Here is a 13776-nt window from a genome sequence, read left to right as displayed (position 1 = left end):
TTTCAACGTGGCTGTTAGGCTCGCTTAGTTCACACACCCCCTGGAGGGGGCGGGGGGGGGCGGGAGGAGAGCTCATGGATCTGCTCACGAATCCTACCCCGCGTGGGGAGGAGGGACTGAGGGAGGCGTGTGCGGGACGGCGGGAAGTGGACGGCACTCTCCTTCCCCCCGGCCGGCTGGGTGGGGGGTGGGGAGCGGGTCGTACCATTTGTTCCCCGTAGGTCGATTTCATTCATCACCCGGAGTGGGAGGGAGGGAACAGGATTGGAAGCAACTCCCGCCGAGGAAAGGGGTGACTTTGGGGCGGAGGGGGAGGTTGCTGAGGCGGGCTGGAGGGGGCCAACCTAGGGGCCCTTTCTTTCTTCCTTCCTTCCCTCCCTTCCTCCATTTCTTTCAGGGCGCCCTCCCTTTCTTTCCTCTTTCTTCCTCCCTTCCACCCCTCTCCCCGCCCCCTCCCCACATTTCCTTGTTCCCTTCGCCTTCCCCTCCCCCACGATACCCGTCTTCTTTCTCAGGCTGACTTCCCCGTGGGGCGGGGGGCCCGCTATGCATTGGGGGAGGGGATCCCAGGCTTGAACTCCCTCCCCCTCGCTTGCTTCCCCCCTCCACCGGGAGCTTCTCGGGAGAGACGACCTTCCTTCCCCACCGACCGCCACGCCTCGCCTCGCCGTGCTGCTGCTTCGGCAGTTTGGGTGCATGTGCCGCCTGCCCCCTCCGAGCAGCTGCCCAGGGTTCGTTTTGACGCCTTGATTGGCACGAGCCGGGGGGGGGATCCGGGGAGGAGCAGCTCCCGGCCCCCCTCCCTCCCTTGTCTCCCATCCCCTTTGCAGCCCGCTTAGAGCGTTAGAAAGGTATTTAATGTGAGGCCTTGATAAAGGTGGGAGGTGTCGTGGCGCCGAGTGTTTTTAACTTTTAATCCCTATCTCTGCAGTTTTTCAAATGTGCACTGACCGGGTAGTTAATTTTGAATAGCTACTGTATCAAATAATTAGAAAACCGTTCAGTGAGTTATTGTTCTTCCGTCGTTTCTCAAACTTTCAAAAATACTAATAATGAGAATTAGATCACTTTTATCAGATTTGTACTGTACTCAAAAATGCAGCCAAGTTTAGTGTGTTTTGTGATTTTTTTTCACATAGAAACGGAACAGCAGTTTTACTTTTCCACATGAAAGCTCTATCAAGCTAATGAGTACTTTATTCAGTTCCCAATTAATAAGAATGTACTGTTACTAAACTTTTAGAAAACAACCACTGCTGATAGCCAAGTACCGCAGCTCATAATGAGGTACTCATGGCAAATAGAGTCCTGCCCATTGTAGATCTTTATGGAGTGTGAATTGAGTCAACTTTAAAACAGGTAAGACCCAAACATGAAAGGCAGGACTACTGAGGAGTCCCAAGATTCTGTCGGTGATTGAGATTAGATTGTTAGAACACAAGCCTTAGGCAGAGCAGAAGAAGATTCCTTTGAATAAATTTTGAGAAGCTATAGAAAGCAAAGTAATCTGGCAGATGGGAGAGAATAGACTATTCCAAACTTAGGGTGTGGTTTGGAAGAATGTGAGGAGTTGGACGTGGAAAAAGGGAATGAGGGAAAGGAGTGGATGCTTGGATAGAAGACGTCTATGAGCAAGGGCTCCAAGCATGAGATGAGAAAAGAGATTAAGTAGTAGAAAGCCTTGGGAATGAAGATGAAAAAAAGTATGTATGATGTGGACCGAAGTGTGAAACCTGCTGATTCCAGTTTTCCTGTGTTGGTACTTCAGGTAGAGGGTAAAGCTGCTATTTGGCACAGGGAAAAAAAATCTAGCCTCTTTTGAGCGAGCCAATAGTTTTTATTCTGTGTTTTGTAAAAAATGGCGCCTATTGAATTTTAGTTCCATCCTAGTGTAATTGTGATATTTCTTCCTAAGTTATCGCATTTTACATTGTTTACATTCCAGGAAGGTATATTTTTCCATCCTTTGTGTATTTGTGAAGGACTTTGACTTTCCTTGGTTCTGTATTGGGCAGTGGGTTGATTTCCAATGAAAGAGGCATTATGTAAGCCTTCTAGTTTTTTGTCTTTTTCCATTAAAATTAATTTAGGTTTATTTCTAGGTTAGTGAAATGATTTTCTTGCAGTCAAAAAGTTAGAAATTTCATCTTATGTAATTGTTTTAGAAATAATCGTGCTTTTCATGGCTTGAACTAGTAAATTCTTTGAAGAGTAGAATAATTTTTGCATTATGACAGACATTTATGAAGGACTCTACAGATACAAATTCTTATTGTTGCAGAAGAATCACTAGAGGTGAGGCAGCTGAGGCTCGCAAAGAGCCGTGCAACTTTTGCCTTAGCACAGACTTGTTTGTCTAGCCTTTACCCATCTCAGCACCCCTCCTACTAAATGTATGAATTGTTAAAGAATGTGCCATAGTTAAAGAAGAGCCCCAAATCATGACAATTGACCCTAGCAACTACTTTGTAAATTTTTAAATAGAAAAGTTTTGCTAAGTTAATTCTGCCAATGTGGATCAGTCACCTCACTGAATTACATATGCTTCTGTACTATTTCAGGGGTATCTTTAGCAAACCCTGCCAACAGTTCAAGTCTTAGGCATACTCATTAGGTGAACATTCATGAGTGATATAAGCAGTATTTCACATGCGGTTTGAACTTCTCTCAGTTCAGGTTTCAATAGAGGATATGGCTTAATTTTTAAATTCTTGCCATCTATAAATATGAATGTTGTTTTGTGTGCTAAACTTTTTATTTTCCTGCATGATATTTAGTTCCTAACCCTTCTGTATTGTTTATGTTTCAGAATAGTTAATCATTCTTAACGTTTTCTGGGGTAAATCCTTAAAAGTAGTTAAACTCAAAAAGTATACTGATAAAAATTAAAAATTTTTTGAACCTGACAGTGTGGTTAGTAAAGCCAGCTGCCTTTAAAAAAATGAAATAAGGGCTGAAGTTTAACAGCTTAGCTGTATTGTTATTATTTTATTTTTTATAAATGCATGATGTTTAATTCTGTTTTACAAATGGTACAACTTCCAGTGTGTGGTGTCTGCATGTTTTCTAATTTCTTTATGTAACATTCTTAAAATTTGTTTTTCTCACCCAAATCTTGGGGATGGAGTTTAAAGCAGTCCTTAATATACTTTTCAAACACGATGTCAAACTTTTTTGGTACTGCTGTTATTTTTAGAGTTTCTTGAGGGTATATATAATATTGTTACTTTTCTTTGAATCCCTGGTATATAGTAAGCACTTAATAAATGCTTGTTTACTAAGATTTTATTTTTAGGTTAGTAAATTCTTCTCTTCTAAGAATATAATGAATATTTTTAGGCTATCTAATAATACTGCCAACAGAGATAAATAATAAAACTGTGTCCCTTAATTTCAGCCTTCAGAGTAGATATTTTTACTGAATTTTTGTTGCTAGATGTTACAAGTAATGCATTTTTAATGGCCACTGGTTTAGTTTCAACATGGGTCTTAATCCGTGTTTTGCTTTGTCTACATTAGAATAAGGGGTCTTAAGTATTTGTGTGGAACAGATTGTTATCTAGGAAACCATCCTTTATGAGGGTAGGATTGGGAAGGGGTAGCTTTTTATTTTGAAGAAGAAAGGAAGATCATATTTTATTTGATTTTTTTTTGTCCTTTAAATTTCTTGAAAATTATGTATTTTTAAATTGAGTTATAGAATCTGAAAAATCAGATTTGGTATTTTGTGGAATCGTGGTGTATCCTTGCTATCAAGCCTTTTAGTATTTTTTATTTCTTTTTTTATTGATCAAATAACTATGATTAAAAATGGCATTTCTTTTTTTCCAGAGGTCTTGAATATGAATCTTGAAAAGCATTATGGATTTTAAATGTTTTAGTTCCTGTGATGCTAAAAATAAATCATACTTTCTTATGTAAAGCTCTGGAATTTTTACTTCAAATTACTATAACAACTTAGTCTAAATGGCAGATAACCTGCAAAAAAGAAAATGCATGGTATTCATAATATGGTATTAACTCTGGGAGGAAAGGCTTTTCCATAGACTTGGATAGCAAGTGTCCTGATCTTTGTAATTGATGATAAAAATAATGGATGTTAACATTTGTGATATTGGTGTTAACATTGTTTTATGTACCACGAGATTTTAAAAAAATGGTCAGTTCTAATGTAATAGTGAACCATTTTATCCCTTTTATTTAACTGTATTAAGTGCAGCAGATTTCCTTTCTGCTGAGTAAACTTTATTCTACATATAGATGGATATTCCATAAAGGGGAGGTTGGGCAAGATTTCATTCTGCTGATTATGATTTCAAAAGTGTTTATGATTTTAAATAACAGAAAGGATAAGCTAGTAGTGCTTATTGCACAGTAATATTTGATGTTTCCTTAATCTGTTTTTTCTTTAGTATGATTGGACATCTTTATTGACTGAGTGGTATTTGTCTAGTGCCCTTTTTATGTTGTACTACTAGTGATCCTGCACAAGAAGCAGTGCAATGTTAAAAGGGCATTGGCCAGTGATACCGGTCACATTTCTGGGCTTCCACAGCTGCCTTTTGAATGGATTCTTCAGCTTTTTAATTGGGTTAGTTACCCTTAAACAAAGGAAGTAGTTGACAGTTACTTGAAACCAGGGTTGTCTCCTGCCCATTGCTTTGTTACTTACGTTTCTGGGAAATGAAAATGCTTTCCTACTATTAAAACTGGGGGGAATGTGGCAGGAATTGTAGGAAAAAAGATGTTTAAGATTATTAAAATTTCTTTAAAGACAGAAAAAGATGTAACTGGGTAGAGTAGTAATAAAGGATGCTCTTTAATACACATTGACTCACTAAATGCCAAGGAAACTATCACTTGCTTTTGTTGCTTACAGCAAAGGTGTCGACAAGATAGTTATTGGTTGTTCTCACCAAACTTTTAAGACAAAAAGAGGTGAGATGATAAGTACAACGCACTGCAGGAATTCTGGAAAGGTAGGCTGAATATGAAGAAACTCTGTGCTAATTGTCTTCAGTATGCATTTGGTTCTTACTATTTAAAAAAGGAGATTCATTGCATAGTAAATAGAGAGCAAAAGTCAAATTGGGTTGCTTTTTGCAGCATTCAGTCACACTTAATTTACATCCTAACAACTGAAATTTTTTTTTACAACTTCCATTAGTGGTATTTACCATGTATACTTTGATTCCTTATGACGTATTTTTTTAAAAAATTCCACTCTAAAACAGTGCTTCTGATAGGACATTATTAAGAGTGGAGAAGTCATTGTATTGTATAATTAAGTTGGCATTTGAGTCCAATTTTTATCAGCACTGAGATGAAGATTTTTTGGTTTGGGCTATCATGGTAATGATATTTTGGGGTTTCTCATGTCAAAAATGGCAACTTTACTGTAAATGTCATATACCCTTTAAAACCTCAACGGGTACTCCTTGTTCTCTCTATATTTCTTATGATAATACTGCTAACGAATGCTCTGACTTTATTGCACTACTGTACTTTACAGCTAGCAGTGCAATAGTATTGTCAAAGCATCTGAAAGCAGAATACACAGCAATATTTTGATTCTTGCCTTATGACTTATGATTCCTTCAAAACTTGTGGGTAATTTTCACTTAATTTGTATATTTCCTAATTGTACTAGAAAGACATTTGTGATGGATGAAATTATAATTTTATGTTACTGAGATTTGTAATAATGCTTTAAATAGTAAAAATTTAAATACACTTAAAGTATAACTTTAAAATATTAAATTTAAAACTTTCTGTTTTAGACTTTTATATATTTATAAACTTAACTTTGGAAAGAATGCTTCTACATCTAAAGCTACAGCCTGGCTAAGTTAATGGTAACTTTCTCAAAGAAAGCTATGTTTGTGTGGATTAATTCTGTACAAACTTTATTTTAAAGACTAACAAAAACGTTAATTGATTGAGACACATTGTCTTAATAGCAGAAAAAAGTAAAGGTGAACTTAATTTGTAAGTCTGTAAAGTGTCACCTTCCTAAAAATTGATGTATTGTAACAAAAAAGACTGTGTTGCTTCCATAAATGTATTTTATCATTTCATTATTATGAAAATTGCACCATAATCTTAATCCCTATTCAAACAAGTTTTGAAACTTGATTTTTGACAGCTACTGGTTGGATATTTTTCTGAGATGAAATGTTTTCTATGTTCATTATAAACCTTTCCTTTTCAGGCTGTGAAAAACTACTATTCTAAATCGGTCTCTTCTTGGGAGTATTCACATTCATTGAAGAATCCAAGATTGAGCAAAAAATCTTTATTTTGCATTACTTACAACAAACAAAATATGAGTTAAGAACCTCAGAGTATTTTAAGTAGTATGCTTTTAAATAATAATATTGTTAAATTTATTAGTGTTTATATACAAGCTAAAGTCTGTGAACTCAAGTAATTGCTTCAGTGATCAACAGACTTTGTTGAATTGCTTTGGTATTGACAAGTCTTACAGTTAACTTAACCCTAGTTATTCTAGTCAGCACCTTTTGGTATATCAAAAGAATAGTTTTTTAAAAAATCCAACCACAACTGTCAGTCTTGGAATCTTGTAAAACATCAGCATAGTTTTGTCCCTTTAAAATTCTCTCATCTAAAAACTAGTTTGATATACTAACCTACTTCAGATAAAAATAGCAATTTAAAATAAATCATCAAATTCTGAAGGAAGCCTTTAGGAAGGGTGGAATTTATTCAGTTGATGAATATTACTTAGTTTACTAACTTCCCTTTAAATATTTTAAACTCAATTCTCAAAGTATAGTGACATTTCAATAGAAAGCCATTAGTGAAGTATGTATGAAGTAATTTCTGAATTGGTTCATTATAATTCTGCTTAACTAATTTCTGTGTAGTACTTAGACCTTTAGGCAGATTCAGAATGCTGATAATTTTGAAAAAAGGCAGATGAGTTTCCCTCAGGGAGGCACTTACATGTTCTAATTCAGGTTAGGACTATTTTACTTTCTGTGAGGCAAAAAAAATCCCTGTCATGTCCATTTGAGTTCATTGGGACTATTAGTTCCAATTTTAGGTGTACCATTAGTAAAGGAAATTGGAACATTTCTGCTTATGAGTTGAACAGAGTAGGAGATAATACATGATGTTATCTGTAAACTAAAATAATGAGTTGTAAGGGTTGAGGAGTACTTTTTATCTTAGATTCAGTTTTCTTTTTTTTTCTCTATTTTTCTAAAATAACATTTTGGTTTTTTCCCCAGTTACGTGTAAAGACAATTTGTAACATTCATTTAAAAAAAATTTTGTGTTCTAAATTTTTTCTATCCCTTCCTTACTTGCCCCCTCCCTGAGACAGTAAGCAGTTTGATATAGGTTATACGTGTTTAGTCATGCAAAACACATTACCATAATAGTCGTGTGGGAAAACAAAAAAAATACAGAAAATGAAAAATAGTATGTTAGATCTGCATTCAAACTCTATTAGTTCTTTTTCTGAAAGTGGATAGCATTTTTCATCATGAGCCCTTTGGAATTATCTTGGATCATTGTATTGTGGAAAATAGTTAAGTCATTCACATTTGATTATCCTTACAATATTGCTCTTACTGTGTACAGTGCCCTCTTGGTTCTGTTCATTGCACTTTGTATCAGTTCAAATAAATCTTTCCAGGTTTTCAATTTTCTTCTTTTTGGATTAATTTAAAAAGTGAATGTGAACTAGACAGCTATAGCAGATCCCAAAGATGCTTAGAAACATTGTTAAGTTTACAGTCGTGGTGATAGAATTTTATAAAAACATGTTGTGGTATGATTTCATTAATGTAGGACCTAATGTGAAAACTATCCATGCATATCTGCAACAACATAATACAATCTTTGTTGCATGAGCCACTGTGTGGCTCACCTTAGTGTAACTTGGCAGTAGTCTATGTAGAGGCAGGATTTGAACCCAGGCCTTTCTGATTTCAACACTTTATTTGCTACTATTAGAATAAAAATCTTAAAAGTGAAGTAATTACCTTCAGAGTTATAATATTCAAAAACAAACAAGATCTCATTCAAAAAGCATTGTACCATATGCTGGGTTATGGTAATGGAATTACAAAAGTGAGACAATGTCTGTCCTCCAGCTTGGTTTGTTTTATGGTAACTGCAAGAGCACAGGTGAGTAAATAACTAAGCGGACAGATAAATAAATATGCAAAGTAAGTTCCCAGACTTGAGGAGGGAACAAAAAATTGTAGGGATCTAGGTAAGGAACCAACAATAGTAGGAATCCAGATTAGGCTTTTGGAGGAGTTAGCACTTTAGCAGAGCCTTGGAGGAAGCTGAGGTTTCTAAGAAGTTGAGTACACCCCAATATACGATATTGAAGAGGTGACACTCTGCCTATAAGAAGAACAAGTAAGCCACTTTGGCTAGAATGAAGAGTGTGTGATAAGAAAGCATTGAGTCTGGGATAGTAGACTAGTACCAAATTCGTAACGGCTTTCAATTCCCTGTAAAGCTGTTTGTGTGTTATCCTAGACACAAGTGGAAGCACTGGAGCTGCCTGAACTGTGGAGTGACATGGTTAGACCTGTGCTATAGGAATGTCACGTTGGCAGTAAAATAGCTAATATCTATAGGACAATGTAAAAATACTGCTGCATGTACCAATGATTCCTTTTAATTTTTATCATTATCATTTTCACAACACATTGGGGCGTAATGAATAGTGTTGCCTTGGGTCAAGGACACCTGGGCTTAAATCTTCCATGAGATGCTGGACAGATCGTCTGAGATTATATCTCTGAAGCTAGAAGGGACCTCAGAGGCCATCTAATCCAAACCTTCCTTTTACAGATGAGGAAACTTGAGGCCCAGAAAGGTCTCAGAGTAACTCTGATCACACGGGTAAGTAGTACTCCAGAAGTGAAATTTGAACCCAAGGCCTCTGACTTCAGAGCCAATGTTCTTTCCGTTGTGCCATACCTTGGGCAGTTCTAAGACTTCCTATCTTGAGTCAAAGGTTAGAATGTCCTTTGGCGTTTCAGAAAAGAAATTGCAAATTGAGGAGATGCCTATCAGTTGGGAATGACTGAACAAGCTGTGGTATATAAATGTAATGGAATGCTATTGTGCCATAAGAAATGATGGAGCAGGCAGACTTCAGAAAAACCTGGAAAGGCTGATGCTGAGTGAAGTGAGCAGAACCAGGAGAACATTGTACATGTAACAGCCACACTGTGTGATGACTAACTTTGATAGACTCAGCTCTTCTCAGCAATGCAAGGATCTAAGACAATTCCAAAAGACTCACGATGGAAAATGCTATCCACATCCAGAGAAAGAACTATGTAATCTGAATGCAGATGGAGGCATACTATTTTCTCTCTTTTTCTTTTGTTGTTTTATTTTGATTCTTCTTTCTCGTGGTTCCTTCCATTGGTTCTAATTCTTCTTTACATCATGACTAATGTGAAAATATGCTTAATATGAATGTATGAGTAGCACCTATATCAGATTACACTTTGTCTTGGGGAGGGGAGAGGAAGAGGGGGAGAAAATTTGAAATTCAAAATCTTGTGGAAGTGAATGTTGAAAACTAAAAATTAATAAATTGTTTAATAAAAAGGAAAAAAAAAGAAATTGCAAGCCTTTGACATGGTTTTATCATTCCATAGTCCTCATAGCCATCCAAGGTGGTTAATACATCTCGTTTTATAGGTCAGAAAACTGAAGCTTAGAAATATGATCTAACTCCTACCAGGTCAAACAGTAAATGTGGCAATTGAACCAAAAAGCATATGACTTCAGGGCCTTTGTACTTTTCACTCTATCACACATCTCTCCATTTAAATATAGTAGACTGTCATGATTGATACCTGTAAAATGCTAAATGAGCATGGTTATTAATATCTCCAGTTACAAAGCTTTGACAGTTTCTCTACTTGTTACTGAATCTATACCTCTTTTTTCATTAGTTTCAAGAATGAATATTTATTTAATGAGCAGACTTTTGTTAACACAGACTGTTATAGAAAAATTATTACTTGATATTTTTCTCTAAAATATTAACCTCATCTCTCTTTTACCTATCATAATGTATCTCCTTTAACAACATTCCAATTTAAAGTATTCAAATACCCTGGTTCCTTAATTTTATTGTTAACTCAGTGCTCACTATAAATTTTTTGTTTCAGCTTTTGTAAATGAAAATGTTTTTAATATTAGTATACATTCTCATCATTGCACTCCTTACTGGGAAATCTCATCATCTTGTGAGATCAGTCAGTCTTGTTACATCTTGTCAGTATTCTGTATCCCTCTGATTGGAGGGTGGAGCCATGAACTCCATTTAAGGCGGGAAATAGGACTGCCATCTCCTGAGACACCTCATTTTGCACTTATTTGGCTCCTTAACCATCTCCTACCTCCCACCCTCCTTTTTAGCTTTCTTTTGTGTGTTGTCTCCCTGCCCCACCCATTCCCCACTCCAGGATCTTTGCAAAGAATGCCCCAAATGGGGCCACCAAGAGTCTGACATGACTAGACATCAATAACTTCCCTTGTTAAGACTGTAAGCTCCTTGAAGGCAGAGATTTTATCTTATTTGTATTCACAGCACTTAGCATTGTGTGTGGCACATAGTATGTGCTTAATAAATGTTTATTGGCTATTAGTTGACTATTATTATACTTTCATCCCTTAATAGGCTTAGCATATTGAATGTAATTTACTTTTATGATTCAGGATCTTACAGTGCCTTCCTTGGTCTCATAATAAACATTTTAAAAATTCTCTTAAAATGTTTTATTAACTTAAACACTGAAAGATGAGCACTTTCACAGGTAAAGAACATAACAGTTGTATATAAATCTATTACAGCTAGCTTTTAAGTATATAATATAATAAGCATAATTTCTCATTGTGTGTGATGTAGGAAACAGAATGACTCTGTAGCAATGCCAGACCATATCCTGGAAATTTATCTGTATTTAAAATAAATTGCTGATACCAGCTTATTTTCCTGTCATTTGCCTCCTCACAGAAGCAGGGTATGTGGGTAGGTTCTTATTTAACTAAAAGTTCTTCATAATTAAAGTTTTACTGGGCCTGAATCAGTAGGATACTTTTGTATTGTTAAGCTCCTGTCAGACTTTAAAATAAGATCTTTGCTAAATAGATCTGTTAATTTGACTTTTGTTGGCCTTGATTTGTTAACATAGAATTTTATGCTTGTTCTAAACCAGCTTTACTGGTTTAGTTTTACTACGTAGCTCTTCACATTAAGTTCTTATTTCATATTAAAACAATATGAAACACTTTGATATTTTAAACTGAGTTCTATTATTTAAAAACAATGCGTTGTATAGGAATTCTTGAACTGGAAATTTAAAAAACATTTTCATGTCATATTTGTGTGATACTACAGTACCATTTTCTTTTATTGTTGGTGCTTATATTTTTGGAGGAAGATTATGAATATTTGATATCTATAGCTGAGAAATACAGCAGAAACATTCATGGCATGGACTCTAACGGACGAGTTTACATAACATTTAAAAACTGCTTTAAAAGATACCAGAGATCTTGGGCATGGATCCAAGGACATCATTTGTAGGGAATGGGGATGATAATAGCTCATCGAAAAACCATTTCACTTCTAATGCCAAAATATACTGTTCTCTTCCTGAACACCCCTCTCTTGGCCCCAAGTGTAGCTGCATTCCTTTTCTTTGACTTATTTCTCACCATTCACGAATGGTCTAATTGGAGCAGTGGGTGGAGTTGTATCTTGGAATGGATTTTAACCTTGGAAAAAAAGCCTCAATTTATTTTCCTCTGTGAAATGAATTTCTCTTGCAAATGTAATATACATTTTTACGATCTCTCACAAGGTTAGTCTAAAGATACCAAGGAGCCAATTGCTTAGTCTTGCTGCCTCCAATGCTTATGGAGTTGTAAGGTTTTTAAGGTCCTCAGGTAAAAGGTTACATCATAATAACATAAGTATACTAGGCATCTCCAGTTTGGGAGGAAAGTCTTTAGTGTTGCCCCTCTGTACCTCACTTCAATTTGATCCTGAAACCAGACTCAGAAAACTAGGGAAAGCCAGCCATTTTTGACCATTCCCTAGAGGTAAGATGTTATGCCCACAGAATTTGTGAAGGTTTGAGAAAGAGTGAATTTCGCCAACACAGGGGCTGTGATTTGTTCCATGTAGGAGTGTATTCTTTGTGTTACTCTTGGAGAAACTGTCTAGATTAATTAAAAGGGCAAGAAAGGTGACACAGTATTCCTTTTTAAACAGCCAAAAGCTTAACTTGTTTTTTTCTCTTTAGGATGGAGCCAACGTTCTGAAAATAGAAGTAGGAAAGGTTATATTACAAAATGTGTCTCTCCTCTCTACTAGTAGTTAAATCTATACTTCCGATAACACATAGTTCACTGAAGTTTAGAGCTAGAAGGGGAACAAAGGAAATGGGTCCAGAGAAATAAAATGCCTTGCTCAGGGTAAAGCTAGGACTTGAATCCAGATTCTGTTTGCTAGGTACATGCTCTTTTTGGTATCCCATATTAAAAAAAATGCTGAAATATCTCTAATGCATGGAGAGACCAGGTTGGCTAATGTACCTCAAATACTTTGCTTAGCAGACAAAAAGTTGTTTTGCCTTATTCCTTAATTCTTTGGGGATGACTATTGATTATTCAATTTTTTTTTCCTTTTCCTAAAAAAGACAAAACTTTTTAAAGGTTACTTTGGAAAGTTAAGCTAGATAATTGAGGATTTATAAGGGGGTACGAAAAGAACATAGGAAATATTACTCTGGAGCAAATCAGAAGTCCATCCAGACTAGTATTCTCTCTGAAAATGACAGTAAAGATATTCTATGAGAATTTTGCTTTCCATGGCATGATTCTCAGTGGATAAGAATATAGCCCACATATCTCTAAGTTTTCCTTTAATGAGTGTTATGGATCTATCATAAAACTAAGTTCTTAATTCTTGTCATAGCAAGTTCTATCTATTTACAATAAGGCACTTGCCAATCTAGGGGAAAATTTTTTTAATACTTTTTTTTTAAAGAGAGAGCTTAGCAAATTCTGTTTTTTCCTAGTTTGCATATGAATAGATGGAAGCCTTAGCTCAATACTGAAGTAGGTGAGTTGAAAAGACATTTTCTGTTTTCCTTACAAAATCTGAATTCAGGATCTAAATTTTAAAAACTTTAAAAATTCTCTGCACAATTCCCCAGTTAAGATTTTGAGCCAAATATTTAGTGAGAGAAACTTAAATTAACTGACACTGATGCAACAAGAATTTAAGTCCTATGTGTTGGACATAGATGTTTATTTAGTATGAAAATGAGATAAAAAGGGAGCTAGATTTCTTTGAAAGAATACTATGAAAGAATTCCTATATAGTTAATGTGTTCATTTTTTTTTTACACTTTTGTTATGGTATATTTTAGTTAACATAAATTTATAGTTATATAAAATATCATAGTTAGGGAATAACATGACAAAATCCTATGATCAGAACTAGAGCCAAAAGAAACATTGGTGTTATCTAATGCAGCTCTTTTATTTTATAAATTAAGAAACTGAGTCTCTGGGAAGTTATAGGAATCATTTTTGCAATATAGTTAAGGCTATACAAATGCGTGTACTACATACAGTAAAAATGCCTTGAAATGTAACTAGCACATGTTAAACTTTTTTAGTGCTTAAAAATTATTTAATATACATTATTTTCTTTGTTTTTACATTGTCTAAGTTTTTCCTAGCATACCTTCC

General features: G+C 35.5%; 1 protein-coding gene across 1 annotated transcript in view; it reads left to right on the top strand.

The window, feature by feature from the left end:
• The window catches only part of SKA2 (spindle and kinetochore associated complex subunit 2), a 49420-nt gene that overhangs the window by 794 nt on the left and 34850 nt on the right, over positions 1–13776 (top strand). The window lies entirely within an intron of this gene.

Source organism: Phascolarctos cinereus, unplaced genomic scaffold (genome assembly GCF_003287225.1).
Source record: "Phascolarctos cinereus isolate Bilbo 61053 unplaced genomic scaffold, phaCin_HiC Scaffold_5;HRSCAF=322, whole genome shotgun sequence".
In the NCBI taxonomy this organism is placed as follows: Eukaryota; Metazoa; Chordata; class Mammalia; order Diprotodontia; family Phascolarctidae; genus Phascolarctos; species Phascolarctos cinereus.
The sequence above is the reverse complement of the archived record's forward strand: the minus strand, read 5'-3'. Positions and strand labels throughout refer to the sequence as shown.